A 19,357-nucleotide genomic window follows, 5' to 3' on the forward strand; every position below is an offset into this window, starting at 1 on the left:
GTTTGATTTTGGTTGTTTTAATGAATTCCACCCACACCCACCCCCGCCTTCAGGCTCGCCCACTCCTCTGTGGTTGGTCCCACTCCCGAGTGGTTTCTGTTGGAACTTATTTGACATCTAATGTCAAACCATTTTTTGTATTGTTGTGAGGAATGTTATTTGAATAGAAACTGAAAGAGTACACAAAATGTATTTTATTTGGTGAACCGAATGTACCTTATTTTGAAGGGCACTAAACAGGATGTTCTGTTAAACAGAGAGAAGTCATTTCAATGCCTTACGTTGTTGGTACAGTGTGACCGTCAATTAAAGGGAACTTTTAGTTCCAAAAAAGGACATCCGTCGCTGTTATCATTGAGAAGCTTTCACTCCGCTATAGTTTCGGTTTGTGCCGCTAAGTTGATAAATGGTATAAAATTTTGAATTGTATTTGAATTCCATCCAATGCTAAGAAACGTAAAGCGTTTCTATCTCATGGTTCTGTGAGCTTCTGCGAAATTACGTTCGTAAACCTCACATGTTGACATTCCAGGCTTTTAACTCGCATTCTCGACTGTCATTCTGCGTACCCTGGTTGGTGCCCGGGTGGGTTACGCTGGTGCACACTCCCTCCCACCTTAACAGCTGTGCTGGACATTGAGTTGACAGCTTTTTGCTCAATGGCTAGCGCTCTCAACTCTCATTCTGTGGATCAAAACCCGAGGCTGGCTGGGTCAGGTGGTTGGCACAAACAAATTTCCCATAAGATGTCTGTGGGTGTTGGCTACCTGAGAGCCTTGCACAACATGTGGTTACCATGACAATGACTCCACTGGCCGCTCATCTTTCTATAAGAAAAAGCATCAAATCAATTTGGAAGCATGTAGCAACTTAAACGTGACCAGGCATCTTCACGGACTGAGATGTTCCAGGGTAAACATTTAATCCAGCCCGCATCAGGAAGCGCCAGCAAGCGTGAACACCACGCCCGAGGCTACAGGTGGACATATTGAGCCAATGAGCTTCATTCCCACATCCAGTTAGAGGAGGAAGAAAAAAAAAACGAGTGTATTTCACTGTGTTGATGCATAATTTAGCGTGTGAGCTAAAAAAGCGCAGCCTCGGGGGGATCAATTACACGCCAGGATTGACGAGGAAATAAGGATCAGCTGCACTTCCACGCTCCGTTCCTTTCACACGATGACAAGCTGGACTTCTGTGGAGCAAACTTTCCCGTCACTCGCCCATGAGAGGACGAGCCGACTTCGCGTTGGACGAGAAGTTTGTCACGACGCGTCACACCAGAGGGAAAACGCCAGCGAGGCATCTGTCAGCTGAGGAAGCGCTCAGAGATGAATATTCATGGCAGGCGTCATGAATATTCCTGCAGCCGTAAACAGACGGGAGCGCCAACCACACTCGTTAGCCGGCGTCCAAATCACCGCAGGGCCGCCTTGGCGGTGACGGTCCTACAGGCTGCTGGCCGCCATTTTTGATTTGTGGGTTTTTTGATAGCTTTTGACTTTGGATGTCCGCCGTCCGTGTACATGTTCCCTGTCAGTGTGAGAACATACTTGTCAAAATATTCCAAACTCAAATGGAATATGAGTAATGTCAGGATGTATACTGTGTACACGCTGTACTCACATACCAGAAATAAATATTGCAATATTTACCCACTTCTTCTGTTGTTCACTACTTTACACTGCCATGGTAGCTCCTCAGCCGCCATTACTTCAAGTTAGTCGAACTTTATTTACAAAGCGGAGTTAAAAATAATGCCCCAAGCACACACAGACTTACCCACAGGATTCAAATAAGGTGGGTAAACTCTATCATGCTATCATGCTATCATGCTAGCCAGAGAAACACCAACAAGATGTCAGCTGGTCCTTTTGTGGCAGGGCTGAAATGCAGTAGAAATCTTCTCTGGGGGGTATTAGGTTCATTTTCATGACAAAGAGGGACTTAGTTCATAACATTCTAGAGTACAGGCAAATTTCATAAAAACTGAGGCGGCAGATTTTGTGAAAATTAATATTTGTGTCATTCAGAAAACTTGGGACCGTGACTGTCCAATCACGAGCGGTCTTCTGGAGATGGGAAAACACAAACTGCATCATGGCTGCTTTAAAAAAAAAGTCTGATTTCCTCAATCTGCGTCCTCTCGGTCCTTGCCAGGCTTTGATCAGTGGGGGTCCCCCTCCTGACCCCCTTCTTGTGGTCGTGTATCCCCTTTCATAAAAACCTCTTATGGTTCACATTAAGATAAGCAGGCTAGCAAGTTATAATTGCATCTTATACAGCCAATATAATAATTTTATGCAAATATGTTGCTAATAGGCTGCACGGCGGTCGAGTGGTTAGCGTGCAGACCTCACAGCTAGGAGACCCGAGTTCAATCCCACCCTCGGCCATCTCTGTGTGGAGTTTGCATGTTCTCCGGGTACTCCGGTTTCCTCCCACATTCCAAAAAAACATGCTAGGTTAATTGGCGACTCCAAATTGTCCATAGGTATGAATGTGAGTGGGAATGGTTGTTTGTCTAGGAGACCAGGGTTCAATTCCACCCTCGGCCATTTCTGTGTGGAGTTTGCATGTTCTCCCCGTGCACGAGTGTTTTTTTTCTCCGGATACTCCGACTTCCTCCCATACTCCAAAAACATGCTAGGTTAATTGGCGACTCCAAATTGTCCATAGGTATGAATGTGAGTGTGAATGGTTGTTTGTCTATATGTGCACTGTGATTGGCTGTGAGGATAAGCGGTAGAAAATGAATGAATGAATGTTGCTAATATATGTCTTCATATTCACCACAAATCAGGTCTGTCAAATGTTCCTAATTCGTTTATTATTCTCCCGTCTATTCATGTTGAGTGATATCCAATTCTTGAGGTACAAAGTAAGATCAGTAGTAGCTTTAGCAGGGCCGATCGCCACAGATTGATGGTCGCCATGGTAACATCCAGCGGTGCCAAACCCGATCCTGGCATCCCCCAAGTGGCGAGCGTTACGGCCGTCGTATGTTCCCTTTGCTTTTAATTTCCCTGGGGGGGGGGGGGGGGGGGGGGGGTTGTGTGGTATTCATATCCGCGATATAAGCAGTTCCAGCTGGCTATCGCATATCAACATGTACTTAAAGCTTCCCTATCTTCTGAAACATCAGCACAGCCAGATTTTTCCTCAATGGGGTCGTTCCCAGATGCCACCAGCTTCATCCATAAAGACAATTTCATTGGCTGCAATTAAGCAGATGAGAATCTAATCTTCTGACTTCTGTTTGAATGCGTCACCGCTCTGTTCTCTCACCGTTCTGAAAATAATAACAAGTTCAGAGATTCCAATCATTCCTGTAGAAACATCTCATTTGAAGACTAAAAATGAACATTTAAAGCACTAAATACATTTATAGTTATGTTTTCACACTCCATTAAGTGCTGTCCTCCCTTCCCGGGAGGACCTGCTGCAAGTGTCTGGGCGTTCTAAAGTTCTAAAGGCTGGCGGGCTCAGGAGAGGGTCCCCCTCAAATCTCTGAGTGGTTTAAACTTGATCCCTAAATCCTCCTTGTGAGTTTGTCCATTGAGGATGGCTCTGTCGCCAGCCGTGCATGGACCAGAGAACAGATCTACCTTCTAAATAGTATACTGTGATAAAAATAGCAGAGTCAATGTGCGTTCCTCAAGGTATAAAATACACTAATGTCCCCCCCCCCGCGGGGGCTAATTATTGCAATCATAAGATGCAGGTATCTTCCCAAACTGTAAACGTCTCCCACTGCTGACTTTCTTTCATGCAGTCCATTAAGCATGTCCTCCTGACACAGCTTCATCTATAAACTAAACCCTTCTTCGTCTCATTCCACTCCAGCACCAATCCCACAGGAGTCATCTGCCTTGAGCTGGCAGAGATTGACTCAGAAATGCTCGGCTGGCCAAGACCTTCCCGATCCGAGCCTTTTAACGGAGAAGGAAGATGGACGATGACAACGTCCTGTTAGTTGGAGAAGTTGATGAGGGAAGGATGAGGAGCAAAAAGGCCGGATGTTAAACGTGCAGGGTTATTCAAGAAGGGATTTCGGGTGTCCCAGAATTGTACCACCCCACCGGTATCTGACCACAGGGGTTCCAACTGAGCTTATTCACCATCTAGCGACATTTATTCATTCATTTTCTACCGCTTATCCTCACGAGGGTCGCAGGGGTTGCTGGAGCCTATCCCAGCTGTCTTCGGGCGAGAGGCGGGGTACACCCTGGACTGGTGGCCAGCCAATCACAGGGCACATATAGACAAACAACCATTCACACTCACATTCATACCTATGGACAATTTGGAGTCGCCAATTAACCTAGCATGTTTTTGGAATGTGGGAGGAAACCGGAGTACCCGGAGAAAACCCACACATGAACAAGGAGAATATGCAAACTCCACACAGAGATGGCCGAGGGTGGAATTGAACGCAGGTCTCTTCGCTGTGAGGTCTGTGTGCTAACCACCCATGGTATTGCTAACACAATATTTATTAATTCATTCATTTTCTATCGCTTATCCTCACAAGGGTTGCTGTTTACCACCTTCAAACATGATTAGAGCCCTCCAGACATGAAATAACACCCCTATATTTATATTAATTCATTCATTTTTTTACCGCTTACACTCACAAGGGTCATGGGGGTGCTGGAGCCTATCCCAGCTGTCTTCAGGCGAGAGGCGGGGTACACCCTGGACTGGTGGCCAGCCAATCACAGGGCACATATAGACAAACAACCATTCACACTCACATTCATACCTATGGACAATTTGGAGTCGCCGATTAACCTAGCATGTTTTTGAAATGTGGGAGGAAACCGGAGTACCCGGAGAAAACCCACGCATGCACGGGGAGAACATGCAAACTCCACACAGAGATGGCCGAGGGTGGGATTGAACTCAACTCTCCTAGCTGTGAGGTCTGCGCCCTAACCACTCGACCACCGTCTAGCAACATTTCATACCTAAACTGAAGACTTGTCACATATGTTGAGGATCTGTGTGTGACGCCTCTCACAACGGTGGTTCGGAGTCAGACATTTTACATGACTTTGGAGGCTCATGTAACAAAAACGTATACAATGACATGCAGCAGGCTTTGCTACACATCTTAAAACTAAGTTCTGCCAACTATACATCAGTTACAGACTTTGGGGACATAAATTTGATCATTTGTGTTTGTCTTCAGCGACTATAGGCTAAGTTAGCATGATGTTGCTGCTAAAATGTAATGTTAGCATATAGCATCATATACTGTAGCTATGCTAGCATTGCTAGAGACAGCATTCCAGCATTCCAACACACTATTGTGGTACATTGTTGCTATAGTATGGAAGCTTTAAGTTGGCACGGCGAACAAGTGGTTAGCGCGAAGGCCTCACAGCTAGGAAACCCCAGTTCAATTCCACCCTCGGCCATTTCTGAGTGGTGTTTGCATGTTCTCCCCGTGCATGTGTGGGTTTTCCACGGGTACTCCGGTTTCCTCCCACATTCCAAAAACATGTTAGGTTAATTGGCAACTCCAAATTGTCCATAGATATGAATGTGAGTGTGAATGGTTGTTTGTCTATATGTGCCTTGTGATTGGCTGGCCACCAGTCCAGGGTGTAGAAGACAGCTGGGATAGGCTCCAGCACCCGCCGCGACCCTCGTGAGGATAATCGGTAGAAAATGAATGAATGAAAGTTGTCTGAAACAAAATGAAAAAGCTGCAACTTCACTTGAGCGCCCCCCCCCCTTTAAAAAAAAAATAAAATAAAATGCAAAGTGGTAAAAAAAAAAAAAAGGCATTCGGTAAGAAGGCGCTTGATTGGTCTCGCTTGTGAACAAGCCTGAGGTGATTGTCGGCGAGGAAGAAAAGGACACTTTTAAGTTTCCCTCCACACACACAAGCACACAAGTTATGGCTACTAAAAGAAACTGGACAATAAATTCATATTTTCCCTCCTTTTGTTCCTCTTATTCGCCGTGTGGAATGCAACAGCATACTCCCGAAGAGACAAAACAAGATGGCGGCCAGTTTAATTACTGAACATTCTATCGTACCTGCGCTGTCTCCTTGTTGCAATCTGTGGCATCAGAACAGCCATTTGCTTTTTTTTCAGTAGAAGTAAAATATGGTAAACCTGGTCAAAACATGACATGGCGTAGGGTTGTTTTAATTTGGAGAACAGATGATGTGATATTTATACGATGGAGAATAGGTCCATCTGTGAACGGCTTCATCCTCCTCACGTTCTCCAGCAGGAGCTGCTGTAGTTCAGTTTGGAGCCTTCATACACTTCGAGAAAGTATGTTTGCTCTGCTCATCCTTCCGTGGTAGTTCCCAAATCGCTCCCTCACACCCATCTGCACAGTTGGGTACTTTTCAGGAAAAAGCTGAGTGTCTTTCAGTGGTACATTTTTTTGTTGTTTGCTATTTTCTCTCCACATTTCAAGCACACGGGTGGCTAAGCCAGCGTCATTGGCAGTCAAAGCAAAGTAATATTCATTCATTATCTACCGCTTAGCATTACGAGGGTCACGGGGGTGCTGGAGCCTATCCCAGAGGCGGGGTACACCCCGGACTGGTCGCCAGCCAATCACAGGGCACATATAGACAAACAACCATTCACACTCACATTCATACCTGTGGACAATTTGGAGTCGCCAATTAACCTAGCATGTTTTTGGAATGGGCTGCATGGCGGTCAAGTGGTTAGTGCGCAGACCTCACAACTAGGACACCAGGGTTCAATTCCGGTTTCCTCCCACATTCCAAAAACATGCTAGGTGAATTGGCCACTCCAAATAGTCCATAGGTATGAATGTGAGTGTGAATGGTTGTTTGTCTATATGTGCCCTGTGATTGGCTGGCCACCAGTCCGGTGTGTACCTCGCCTCTCGCTTGAAGACAGCTGGGATAGGCTCCAGCACCCTCCGCGACCCTCGTGAGGATAAGCGGTAGAAAATGAATGAATTAATGTTTTTGGAATGTGGGCGGAAACCGGAGTACCCGGAGAAAACCCACGCATGCACGGGGAGAACATGCAAACTCCACACAGAGATGGCCGAGGGTGGAATTGAACTCGGGTCCCCTAGCTGTGAGTCCTGCGCACTAACCACTCGACCACTGTGCAGACCAGCACAGCACATAATATATTTATGTATGACTTTGCTCTTCTCTTTAGCGACCCAACTCCGATATATTCCTCATGAGTGCACGAACAGAATTGTTGTTATTAATTACCTCTGACCAGCAAAGGGTGAAATAATAAAGTCATGCAAACTCCACACAGAGATGGCCAAGGGTGCAAATATTATATTCATATTATATTCAAATATTTCTAAATAAGGAATCCCATGTTGCAGAAATTCAGAAGCAATTAATAAACGAGGGATGCCTCTAATTGGAGGGCGGTGCTTGCAGAATACACCCCCCCCCCCCCCCCCAAGACGCCCCTCCTTGTTTTATACAAAAGTAAAGCAAATATGGAGTCTACATCAGCTTCCACTCCTCTGGGAAGAGTTTCTACAAGATTTTGGAGTAATTGTTGAGCCTGTTCTATTGTAGTTCTTCCGCACCAAATTCCTCCAATCATACCCTTACCTTGCTTTGTGTGCACTCGGGACAGAAAAGGGCCTACTCATACACCTGGAAGCATACAATTGTCCAAAATGATGAATTCGGAATGAAGCCGTCATTGATCGATTAGAAGCTGTGTCAATGACCTCGTTGACCACAAATAATCGAATAAGTCAGACCACTAAGTGTGATAAAGTGATTGCGTCGTGACAAAAGGCTAATAAGCACATCCGGCTGCTTTGTCAGGAATCGGGATTCCCTCTCTTGATCCCATTTTTGGCATGTTTGGAAGCCTTGCAAGCGCTAATTATGGTGGAGTAAAGTGTTGTTTTGATTAAGCTATCAAGCTAATTTGCTGAAAACCTCCTCCAGTACCAGAGCGCTTCCTCGTTAGCCAATTACAAAGCAGGATGAAGAATTTTGTTTAGTGTGCAAGTCAGCTGATTGATTTTATGCACCAGTGTCTATCCCGGGGCGGGTGTGGGGGGTGGGGGTGGGGTGTGCGGATCATGCAAATCACAAATCCTCTGCACTGTGCAGCCCGTTTGTCACTAACATCTCTGGGCATCCTCCATCTTTTCATCTGCTCTGGGCCGTCGCATGTCGCCGGGCTTATCGCCGGTGTCAGCTGACACTTTCAGAGTCATAAATCTGACGCCTTCCAACATCCTTGACTCAACTCTGCTCTGCCGCTGTTTTTTTTTTTTTTTTTTTACTGTAGTGCAGCACTGTGCTCCATTTAGAACTAGAGCGGTGCTCAGCAGAGCTCAGACCTCTGCCAAGGCCCAGCAGGCCTAATTTGGATCAAACTGTACCACCTTTATGCTTCCACTTCATCTGAGCTGTCATTAGAATTAATGAATTATTCACCCACAGGTTCAACTGAAAACTCGACTTATACCGTACATACAAAAAGTGTTTGTGTGTTATTATCACACTTGTTACGTCTTGGCTTCGGCATTGTGACACGACCCCAGTATGCAGAGAGCAGGAGACCGAATTGCAGAACAAAAAGTCTATTTAATTAGAAATGGCTGATATACAGCAGCAGGACACGAGCGAAGACGGTTGGAGTAGCGTGGGGAGCAGCCACAAACATTCATTCATTCATTCATTTTCTACCGCTTTTTCCTCATGAGGGTCGCGGGGGTGCTGGAGCCTATCCCAGCTGTCTTCGGGCGAGAGGCGGGGTACACCCCGGACTGGTCGCCAGCCAATCACAGGGCACATATAGACAAACAACCATTCACACTCACATTCATACCTATGGACAATTTGGAGTCGCCAATTAACCTAGCATGTTTTTGGAATGTGTCGAGGGTGGAATTGAACCCTGGTCTCCTAGCTGTGAGGTCTGCACGCTAACCACTAGACCGCCGTGCCGGCCGCTACCACAAACAATGCAACAAAAAACTAGGGTGCACGCACCTGAACAATATAGGAGGGGAACACAAATAGCAACAGGTGCAAGTGAAAAGCAAAGCAAGCAGACAAAACCCAGGGCAAAACAGGAAATGCTACCAAAACAAAAGCATAAAACAGGAACCAAGGCATAGAAGCAGAAACCAACTAAACTGTCACACAGGCTAGATTGAGGATCATGTCAACACTAGTCCTCCTCCCCCTTCCCTTGCTCATTCAATGAGTTGGATTCCCAAGTTGGATTCCCAGTTCATGGCCAATAATTTGGACATTGAATAGTAGCTTTTCTTTGGCTCTTTAGCTTTTTTTTCCAAAGGAAGGATCAACAAAAAGCTATCCATCAATCCATCCATTTTCCTCCGCTTATCCGGGTCCGGGTCGCGGGGGCAGCAGTTTCAGTAAGGAAGCCCAGACTTCCCAGTCCCCGGCCACCTCCTTCAGCTCCACTAGGAGAACACCAAGGCGTTCCCAGGCCAGCTGTGAGACATAATCCCTCCAGCGTGTCCGAGGTCTTCCCTGCCCGGAACACCTCATCAGGCGTCCAGGAGGCATCCAGACTAGATGCACCTCAACTGACTCCTCTCGATGTGAAGGAGAAGCGGCTCTACTCTGAGCCCCTCAAGAAGTTCCATCAAGTAATAATAAAAAATCAAACATATTGTCCAAGCATGGACACGTCAGGAGAAAGTTGCGTAAATGATGCAGGGAGTAAACCCAGCATACTTTCAGTTAGGAGCGGCGTAGTAATGCGATGTGACGTCTGAACTTCAGACGCACTTGTGAGCCGCATCGCACGCCAATGAAAGCGTTTTAGCACGCAGAGACCCTCTGACAAGCGGCGGGAGGAATTGGATGTGGCGGGAAAGCCAGAGTTGGACCTTTAGTCTCGATTATTAAACGGAATGTGACCGAGCGCTGTAGGGGGTGGGGGTGGGTTAGCAGTCAATATGGTGGAGCTTATGCAAATAAGTGAATAATAATAAGGAAAGTGGCTAGCATCGTGGCCGGGGAGACCACATGTAAAAAGGTTTTCATGTCTTAGATGACCACAGTGTATCCCACAGGGCATCTTTTGGATATGGATTGCATCAAGTCAACAAAAGCACAAGGACACACACACACTAAACACATCTACCACAATTAAATACAGGAAAGTGTTTTTTGTGCATATTTTGTTGTCTCCTCCTTTCCGTTTTCATAGGTCCTTGTTCCAGCTGGAGGCGGGACATCTGGGTGATTGACTGTCTGGTTACCTTAGACCTATTGTTAGAAGGTGGGAGATGCCGGTTCTTTCTGTCTTCTACTAATTTAATAGCTGGACCACATGGTTTTCTACTGCTTTATCTTCATTAGGGTCGCAGGGGGTGCTGGAGCCTATCCCAGCTGTCTTCTACACCCTGGACTGGTGGCCAGCCAATCACAGGGCAAACAACCATTCACACTCACATTCATACCTATGGACAATTTGGAGTCACCAATTAACCCAGCATGTTTTTGGAATGTGGGAGGAAGTCGGAGTACCCGGAAAAAACCCACGCATGCACGGGAGAACATGCAAACTCCACACAGAGATGGCCGAAGGTGGAATCGAACCTGGGTCTCCAAGCTTGTGTGGTAATTTCATTCATTCATTCATTCATTTTCTACCACTTATCCTCATGAGGGTCTCAGGGGTGCTGGAGCCTATCCCAGCTGTCTTCGGGCGAGAGGTGGGGTACACCCTGGACTGGTGGCCAGCCAATCACAGGGCACATATAGACAAACAACCATTCACACTCACATTCATACCTATGGACAATTTGGAGTCACCAATTAACCTAGCATGTTTTTGGAATGTGGGAGGACGTCGGAGAACCCGGAGAAAAAACACTTGTGCACGGGGAAAACATGCAAACTCAACACAGAGATGACAGAGGGTGGAATTGGACCCTGGTCTCCTAGACAAACAACTATTCACACTCACATTCATACCTATGGAGAATTTGGAGTCACCAATTAAGCTAGCATGTTTTTGGAATGTGGGAGGAAGTCGGAGTACCCGGAGAAAACCCACACATGCACGGAGAGAACATGCAAACTCCACACAGAAATGGCCGAGGCTGGAATTGAACCCTAGTCTCCTAGACAAACAACCATTCACACTCACATTCATACCTATGGACAATTTGGAGTCACCAATTAAGCTAGCATGTTTTTGGAATGTGGGAGGAAGTCGGAGTACCCGGAAAAAATCCATGCATGCACAGGAGAACATGCAAACTCCACACAAAGATGGCCGAGGGTGGAATCGAACCTGGGTCTCCAAGCTTGTGTGGTAATTTCATTCATTCATTCATTTTCTACCACTTATCCTCACGAGGGTCTCAAGGGTGCTAGAGCCTATCCCAGCTGTCTTCGGGCGAGAGGCGGGGTACACCCTGGACTGGTGGCCAGCCAATCACAGGGCACATATAGACAAACAACCATTCACACTCACATTCATACCTATGGACAATTTGGAGTCGCTAATTAACCTAGCATGTTTTTGGAATGTGGGAGGAAACCGGAGTACCCGGAAAAAACCCACGCATGCACGGGGAGAACATGCAAACTCCACACAGAGATGGCAGACGGTGGAAACGAACTCGGGTCTCCTAGCTGTGAGGCCTGCGCGCTAACCACTCATCCACATAATATATTTATGTATGACTTTGCTCCTCTCTTAAGCGACCCAACTCCGATATATTCCTCATGAGTGCACGAACAGGATTGTTGTTGTTAATTACCTCTGACCAGCAAAGGGTGAAATAATAAAGTCTAAATAGCGGAGGTGATGGTGTGGGGTGTTTCTAAAGTGTTCCATGGGGCTAACCTTGCGTTAGAGAGTGAGATGATCCTCAGGATATTACTTTGCTCGGGTGTCGTCGGCTGCAATGAACCTGGCAATCTTGAAATAAGCTTGTCAGCTCACGGGGGCAATAAACTCGCACGTCAGATCACATGCGGTGACGTGGAGTTATTGGATCGTGGTCTCTCTGCTCCTCACAGTTTAGCACTGAAAAAAAAGAAGAGCAAAAAAGGCAACAATAAGAAGCTGACTTATTTGTCTCTGTTGATGTTTGCATCATTTGATCCAATTCCTTTCATTTTCCGCCAAATAGTCACTGCGCGTAACAAACTCGGTCTTTGGTTTAATGAGGCCGAAATAAACGACGAGCATTTTTGTCTTGGTTCACTACCAGCGTCCGCTAATGAGCACCCGGCCTGCTAACGAGCTCTCAGACGAGCGAGCTCCACAAAAGTTCAAAGGATCAAACACGTGCCAGCGTGAAGTTTCATTAAGAAGAAAGTTGTGAACTCTTTACATCATCCTGGAGTAACATCATGGAGGCACTTCCTAAGACGATCCACTAATATGTGTATGAATAGCCGTTAATGTGTAGACGTTTGCTTGCTATGCTAAGTAACATGGATGGTGTCTGTTTGGGTGGACAAACTACAGCCCGGGGGCCACATCCGGCCTGACCCGCATATCAATCCGGCCTGCCAGTTTCTTCCAACTTATTGAATATGAACTTTAACATGCAAGCTGGCAGGATGACCAGCTAGTAGTGAAGGTATTTGCTCAATTTTGCTAGCTAAAGATAAAAGCTAAAACAAACACATAGTCTCACAAATACAGACAAAAGATACTTATTCAAGTTGACAACCCATCTATGCCAATCAACTCATCAAGGCCTGGTCCACCGCGCTCGTATTAGTACCCATTTAAATCCAGTCTATATGCACAAGCTCTATAGTAACATCATCTCTAAGTTCGACATCCCATCTATAACTCCACTGTATCTGTGTCCCATCCCATCGTCGAGCATGAATGGCAGGCACCAGCACAGTGCCAAGAGGCTGACTTAATGTGTTTGCCAGATGACCTTAATAAACGTAGCGGCGACCAAAAAGAATCCTCACTACTCCGCAGAACTCCTCTCAGCTCAACTAGACGTGGATCTATAAGTTTCCATGATTATTTCCTGCTGAAATCCAAGCTGTTCGACACGCTGAGAGGTAGCTGCTGAGTCAAGTAGAAGACCAGAGGCGTGTTTACTCAGCCAACTGGCCTCGCCTCGTCCTCCAGCTGACAGGGAGGAGAGATCTTCCGCCTGACTCCTTGTCTAAACAACGCTCTGTTAGCCCAGCGGCGCCGGTCCCGGCAGAATGTGGAGCAGGGCGACGGCGGCTTGCAATCTAGGACAGAGTGTGACTGCGGGCGGACGGCGGAGAGCAGAAGGGAGCGCCAGGGCGGCAAACATGGACGTCGTGTGGCAGGCGTTTCTGGCTGGTGTTCAGCTGGTCACATGAGAGGCGACAGGGTGAGCGAGCCAAGTTTAAAATTCGATATCCATGAAAGCACACAAGGATGAAAACGGAAGGAAAAAACACTTAACCTTTTGGAAACACCAGGGGGAGAGTGTGGTTGCAAAGCAACATGACGCTTGTATCAATCGGGGATGATGTCCATCATGTGACCAGAAGAACCAAACCAAACCAGTCAAAAGAAAGAGCAGACTATTCAAATGCCAAATTGCGAAAATGCTCCTATGTCGCAATCTTAAGAAATCCTTTTTAGAAGTTCCTGCATCCAAAAACCAACTTGGATCACCCCCGACATTTAAACAGTTCTTCCATAACCTATTTCTGACAATTCCTGAGCAGTTTTCAAGTTGTTTTGAAACAAACAACACCGGCAAAAACATTACCTCCGCAAGCGTGGTGATGATGGGTCCCAAACTCCTCCCCTTTGATATTCATTCATTCATTTTCTCCCGCTTATCCTCACGAGGGTCGTAAAGGGTGCTAGAGCCTATCCCAGCTGTCTTTGGGCGAGAGGCGGGGTACACCCTGGACTGGTGGCCAGCCAATCACAGGGCACATATAGACAAACAACCATTCACACTCACATTCATACCTATGGACAATTTGGAGTCGCCAATTAACCTAGCATGTTTTTGGAATGTGGGAGGAAACCGGAGTACCCGGAGAAAACCCACGCATGCACGGGGAGAACATGCAAACTCCACACAGAGATAGCCGAGGGTGGAATTGAACCCTGGTCTCCTAGCTGTGAGGTCTACGCGCTAACCACTCGCAGTGCAGCCCCTGAAAAGAAACATTCATTCATTCATTTTCTACAAGGGTTGCTGGAGCCTATCCCAGCTCTCTTCAGGCAAGAGGCGGGGTACACCCTGGACTGGTAGCCAGCCAATCACAGGGCACATATAGACAAACAACCATTCACACTCACATTTATACCTATGGACTAATTAACCTAGCATGTTTTTGGAATGTGGGAGGAATCCGGAAAAGCACGGGGAGAACATGCAAACTCCACACAGAGATGGCCGAGGGTGGAATTGAACCCTAGTCTCCTAGCTGTGAGGAGACCACTCGACCGCCGTGCAACTTCCCGACTGTCTAACTTAGGCTAGCCCTCATCCCATTTCATCTTCTCCTGGGAAGCCTGAGGCGTTGATGCAGAGCAGGTCTCGGTGTTCCACCTGAAGGGAGCGATCCTTCGGATTTGATAGCTAAGCCCATCCTGAAGTGCTACGTGATTGTGTGCAAAAGCGCGGTGGCCTCTGTTGTCTCGCCCTATCTGCTCCCTATCAGCCTCACGGGGGGGAGCAGGGATTAAAAGTCCAGAGGAGCCGAGAGAGTGCTAAGTACTCGCCACCCTTCCAAAAAGTCCACACTCCTATCTGGATCTTTGCATCACCTGTGATGATTTCTGTTCCCAGCCAACAGGGTGACAAAACCTGAGCAAGGCAACATTTTTTACAGCCTCAAAGATGACAGGCAGCCAGCGACATGATTGACGGCTCTGACATTAAATCGCTGGACGACGTCGACCGGCGCCGCCAAACTCCGGATTTGACACAAAAACTTTCCGGCTTGCCTTTTCCTTCAGCCAGACGAACAAAGCCTTGGAGACGCAAAAGTGACACGTCCAACAATGGCTTGACAAAATAAGAGCACTCAAGCGCCAAAGTGAGTCACCGAGGACGCAAACAGACTTCACTGGCTTCTATGGAGACATCATTCATTCAACAGGAAGTAATATTTATGTCCCGGTGATGCCCTTTCAAATCTCACTGAAGCTTATTTAAAAATCTCACCACGTGTATTTTCAAGCAAACTAATATGGACTGTTTTTAATAAAAGCACTAAATAGATGAAAGATTAGTTAGTTAGTCACTAGTGTGACAGGTTGAAATTGATATATATAATGCCTGTTTAATGGGAAATGCTTTAGAATTAGATTTGGAAAGATAAAACCAATCGATAAAACCGTACCGATAAAATTCAATCAGTAAATGTCATAAAAATAGTAATTCAAATATATTTGTGTAAAAAAGTGTTTTTTCTACCATTTATTTCATTGTATTTGGTTCAATCTGCCAATGAAATGTGAATCCGTGCTCTAGCAATGATCATCAATTAGCCGGTCATCGATTGCTTATGTCTCCTGGGAGTATGTGTGGCTATCCGCCATTACAATGGCAAGTTCATGTATTGTATGATCATTTCTCCCCATATCAGGGGCGTAACACTAGCACCCCTAAAGGATGGAGGTGGTATTGCTACGTCTTCACATTACAGTTTGCAAAGTCATGTTAAAAAATGTGGAATTATTCAATAACCATGCTAAAATATGCAGTAAAGACCTCAACATCCAATACTAGCTTCCGAGGCCCCATTCTATTCTTGGAAATGGTTATAAATCTATCTTTTTGAGTTTTTATATTTTATCTTATATTCTTTTACACTCTAATCTATCTATCTACTTATTTATTTATCTACTAAAGCAGGAAGTGAACAAATGTAACAGTTACTGATTGTAAAAGTACCAGATGGAGGGGTAGGATTTAATAAGCTTTGCTTCTTCCTACTCCTTTTGGACATGTGGAACTGTGAACTGATTATGGGATGCATTCAATTGTAATCTGATGCATGTTCAAATGAAATAAAACCATTACCATTACTTTTATTAGTATTATTATGATTTATTTACTTTAAACGGTGCTATATATGGAGCAGTGGAGATGCCAATTTCCCTGACGGAATCACAAAGGGATTAATAAAGTATTCTGTCTGTAAATAGTAATAGTAATAAAGTCAGAATTACAAAAATAACATTTGAAATACTTGAAAAAAAAAGAAAAAAAACCTGAATATTAGTGAATAAAATCAAATTAAGACAAAGTCGTACTCTAAAGAGAATATAATGAGGATCATAATAATTCAAGAATAAACTTATTTACTTATTTACTTACTCATTATTTAATTATAGTTAAAATAATATTCTGAGAAAAAATTACCGTCAATTTAAATATACAAAAATACTAGAGATGTCAGATAATTATCAGCCCAATACCAGCATAAAAACGTGATATTGGTTGATATCGGCATCAGATTTTTTTTCCAGACCATGAAAACCGATATTAAATAATGCTATTAAATGATGATATTAAATATATTGGGATGAGTATCGGCTGATATCGGAAATTGAAAGTTGGACAATATCGGCATATCGTTTTTCGGCAAAAAAGCCAAAATCGCAGGCCCCTAAAAAAATACATTTGTTATAAAGTTATATAAAACAAAAAAACTGTAATTTTTGGAAAATTAGATTGCGGGAAACTTCTAATAAAATAAGTAAATTTCATACAATTTCTGAAGATGAAATTGGAAAACGTTTGGACACCCTTGCTTTAATTTTTCAGGTTGATACTATTTTTTTTCATATCATGGATGGATGGATTATGACTTTATTCTCTCTCTTTTGTCCATTTTGCTAAGTTTACTTGCCGCAAATGGACTTCGGACACCCCTGTTTTAGAGGAACAGCCTGGTGTGAAGTGAACGAGTAAGAGGAGGAAACATTCATTCCCCCTCCGCCCACTCGTCCTCCGCCATGACGCTTAAGAGCGGTCGGTTCGCGGTGCATCTCGTTAGCGTGGCCCGCTGGAGCGGCTTCAAACGCATCCGAGCTGCTGCTTACCCTCGTGTCTAAAAATAGCAACCAATCTGCAACCTCACCTAATGAGCCACATCCACTTCAGACCTGTCAACAACCAGCTGCTGTGTGTGTGTGTGTGTGTGTGTGCAATTATGGCTGACCACACCATTTTGATCACGAGCCAAGAATGTGTGTGACCTCCTGCTAAAAATAGACCACATCTCCCCTTTTGAGGATATTTCATCTTTTGTTATTTCGCTGACCTGAGAGTGCTCGTGGGCGTGCACGGATGAATGTGCTACATATATCATTCGCAAGAATAAAACACTGCAGAAAGAAGACAATTGAGCACACCTGATGACCACGCGACCCACCCCAAGTTTGCTGATTTTTGCTCAAAGAATAATCAAGGTACCCGAGGAATCATTGCACCCCCACTATCAAAGTTGTTCTTTGCTTTTTGCCCAATTTTTGCAGTTGTTTTTTTTTCCAAATATTTCAACTTTATTCTGAAAAATGTCTTTCATCCAATAATATTATAATAGTAATATAAATATAATATTATAATACAAATAGATTATCTTGACTTTATATTTGAAAATGATATTCCCATTTCAAAATGAAATTGGTAATGATAATGGTTTTATTTCATTTGAACATGCATCAGATTACAATTGAATGCATCCCATAACCAGTTCACAGTTCCACATGTCCAAAAGGAGTAGGAAGAAGCAAAGCTTATTAAATCCTACCCCTCCATCTGGTACTTTTACAATCAGTAACTGTTACATTTGTTCACTTCCTGCTTTCCTAATTTAATTTTTAATATTATTTATTTGTCACATAAATAAATTATCTTTTGTCACATACCGAAGTATGAGGTGATATGAGCATCCAATGACATAATGTGTACCATAGTAAGTGTCAATATAGTGATACGTATATATAGCACATCATGACTGGTTCAAGACTCTTCATCCTTGTATTTAGCAAATTCTATTTTTAGAATGTAAAATCCCCTCGGTAACATAAACATATCACTATTGAAATGCTCACATTGTTTACATGTTTACATTTTCATGCTTCAGTTTTTTTAGCCAAGAGTTGAGCTCGTTGGTCCTTGAACGCACCGTAGCTGTGTGCTGTGACTGGCTACACTGTGACTCCCATTCCATCGGTTCAATCGATCATGTGACATTATCCTTCATTAGCTGCGAGTAGCCATGCATATTATTTAGGACTCAAACTTCGATTGGGTCGCTAGCGATCAATGGCGATTGAAGAGAAAAGGGGTGGAATCTAATTGAAAAAATACAATACGTTCTGGCTGGCGGCGTTGTGGTGAGAACCCAGTGTGCAGAGAGATGAGACCCAAAGTGAAAGTAAAAGTATTTCGGAGCTGTGTCCCAATACTTTTGTCCACGTTGTGTCTATTATGTGGTTGGTAACATGAAGCTATCTTAAATATCGATAGTTACACAGCAAACAAGGCTGTGTTTTACCACATCTTTCCTACGTTCCGCATTCAGCTTGGATGTCTTTTCAAGGCCCGGCCAATTAGCGAGGCTCGATCGCTGTTGATCAATCACTCTCGCGCTGGCTGGCAGCGCCACGCTGGGGAACAGCGCACGTTTCCATCACAGCAGGAGAGGGGGGGTTGCTCTATGAGTCAACACAGGTGACAACAACGCCTCAGGGGAGGGGGATCACAAAGACGAATGTGTTAAGATGCTGTATATGCAATAATAACTCATTTCATACACTCCAATACCTTCAAAATGTTATTTTTGTTGCTTTTTGCTCTTATGGTGACGAGCAGGCTCCAAAGTTAGCACCGTTAGGCCAATCTGATACCAGACACGTTCCATCACATTTCAGAAAATAAAGTGACATAATGCAAACTATTACCTAAATCAGGGGTGTCCAAAGTGAGGCCCGGTAGCCATTTGAACCCAATGAGCCATCACAGCTGAGCCGACATGCCATGGCTGAGCTCGAGTAGGAAAAGAAAGGTTCTCTACACATTCAGTGTGGAAGTGGTAACTATTTTTTTAACTAAATTTTCTTTCTTCCCCACTTCAAACACAGTTTCAAACACTTTCTTACGTTTGGTATACGTGAATTGGAGAGGCTAACTCGTTAGCTTGTTGACGTGTCCCTGCAGTGGATATAACACTACTGGAGTGTTATTCCATGTCTACGGGGATCTAATAATATTACAGCTTATATTTATAAAGTCATCAACAGGCTTTCTGTGCTCTAATTAAGAATATATTCCATTTATTAATATTTAATCTTACTTTACAAAAATTCACTTATCATGGTATGGTGGTAGAGTCCGTCACCGAAGTTTTAGTTTTTCTACTCTCAAA

At 44.6% G+C, this 19,357-nt stretch overlaps 1 protein-coding gene across 2 annotated transcripts in view; it reads right to left on the reverse strand.

Moving 5' to 3' along the window:
- Positions 1–19,357, reverse strand: part of LOC131134399 (protein phosphatase 1 regulatory subunit 29-like) — a 124,966-nt gene that overhangs the window by 21,093 nt on the left and 84,516 nt on the right. For both annotated transcript variants that reach the window (XM_058079692.1, XM_058079780.1), the window contains one exon: positions 11,844–12,026. The gene's annotated coding sequence lies outside the window, so the exon portion shown is untranslated. The remainder of the gene's footprint in view (positions 1–11,843; positions 12,027–19,357) is intronic.

The sequence above is a fragment of the Doryrhamphus excisus genome, chromosome 1 (assembly GCF_030265055.1).
Source record: "Doryrhamphus excisus isolate RoL2022-K1 chromosome 1, RoL_Dexc_1.0, whole genome shotgun sequence".
NCBI lineage: Eukaryota > Metazoa > Chordata > Actinopteri > Syngnathiformes > Syngnathidae > Doryrhamphus > Doryrhamphus excisus.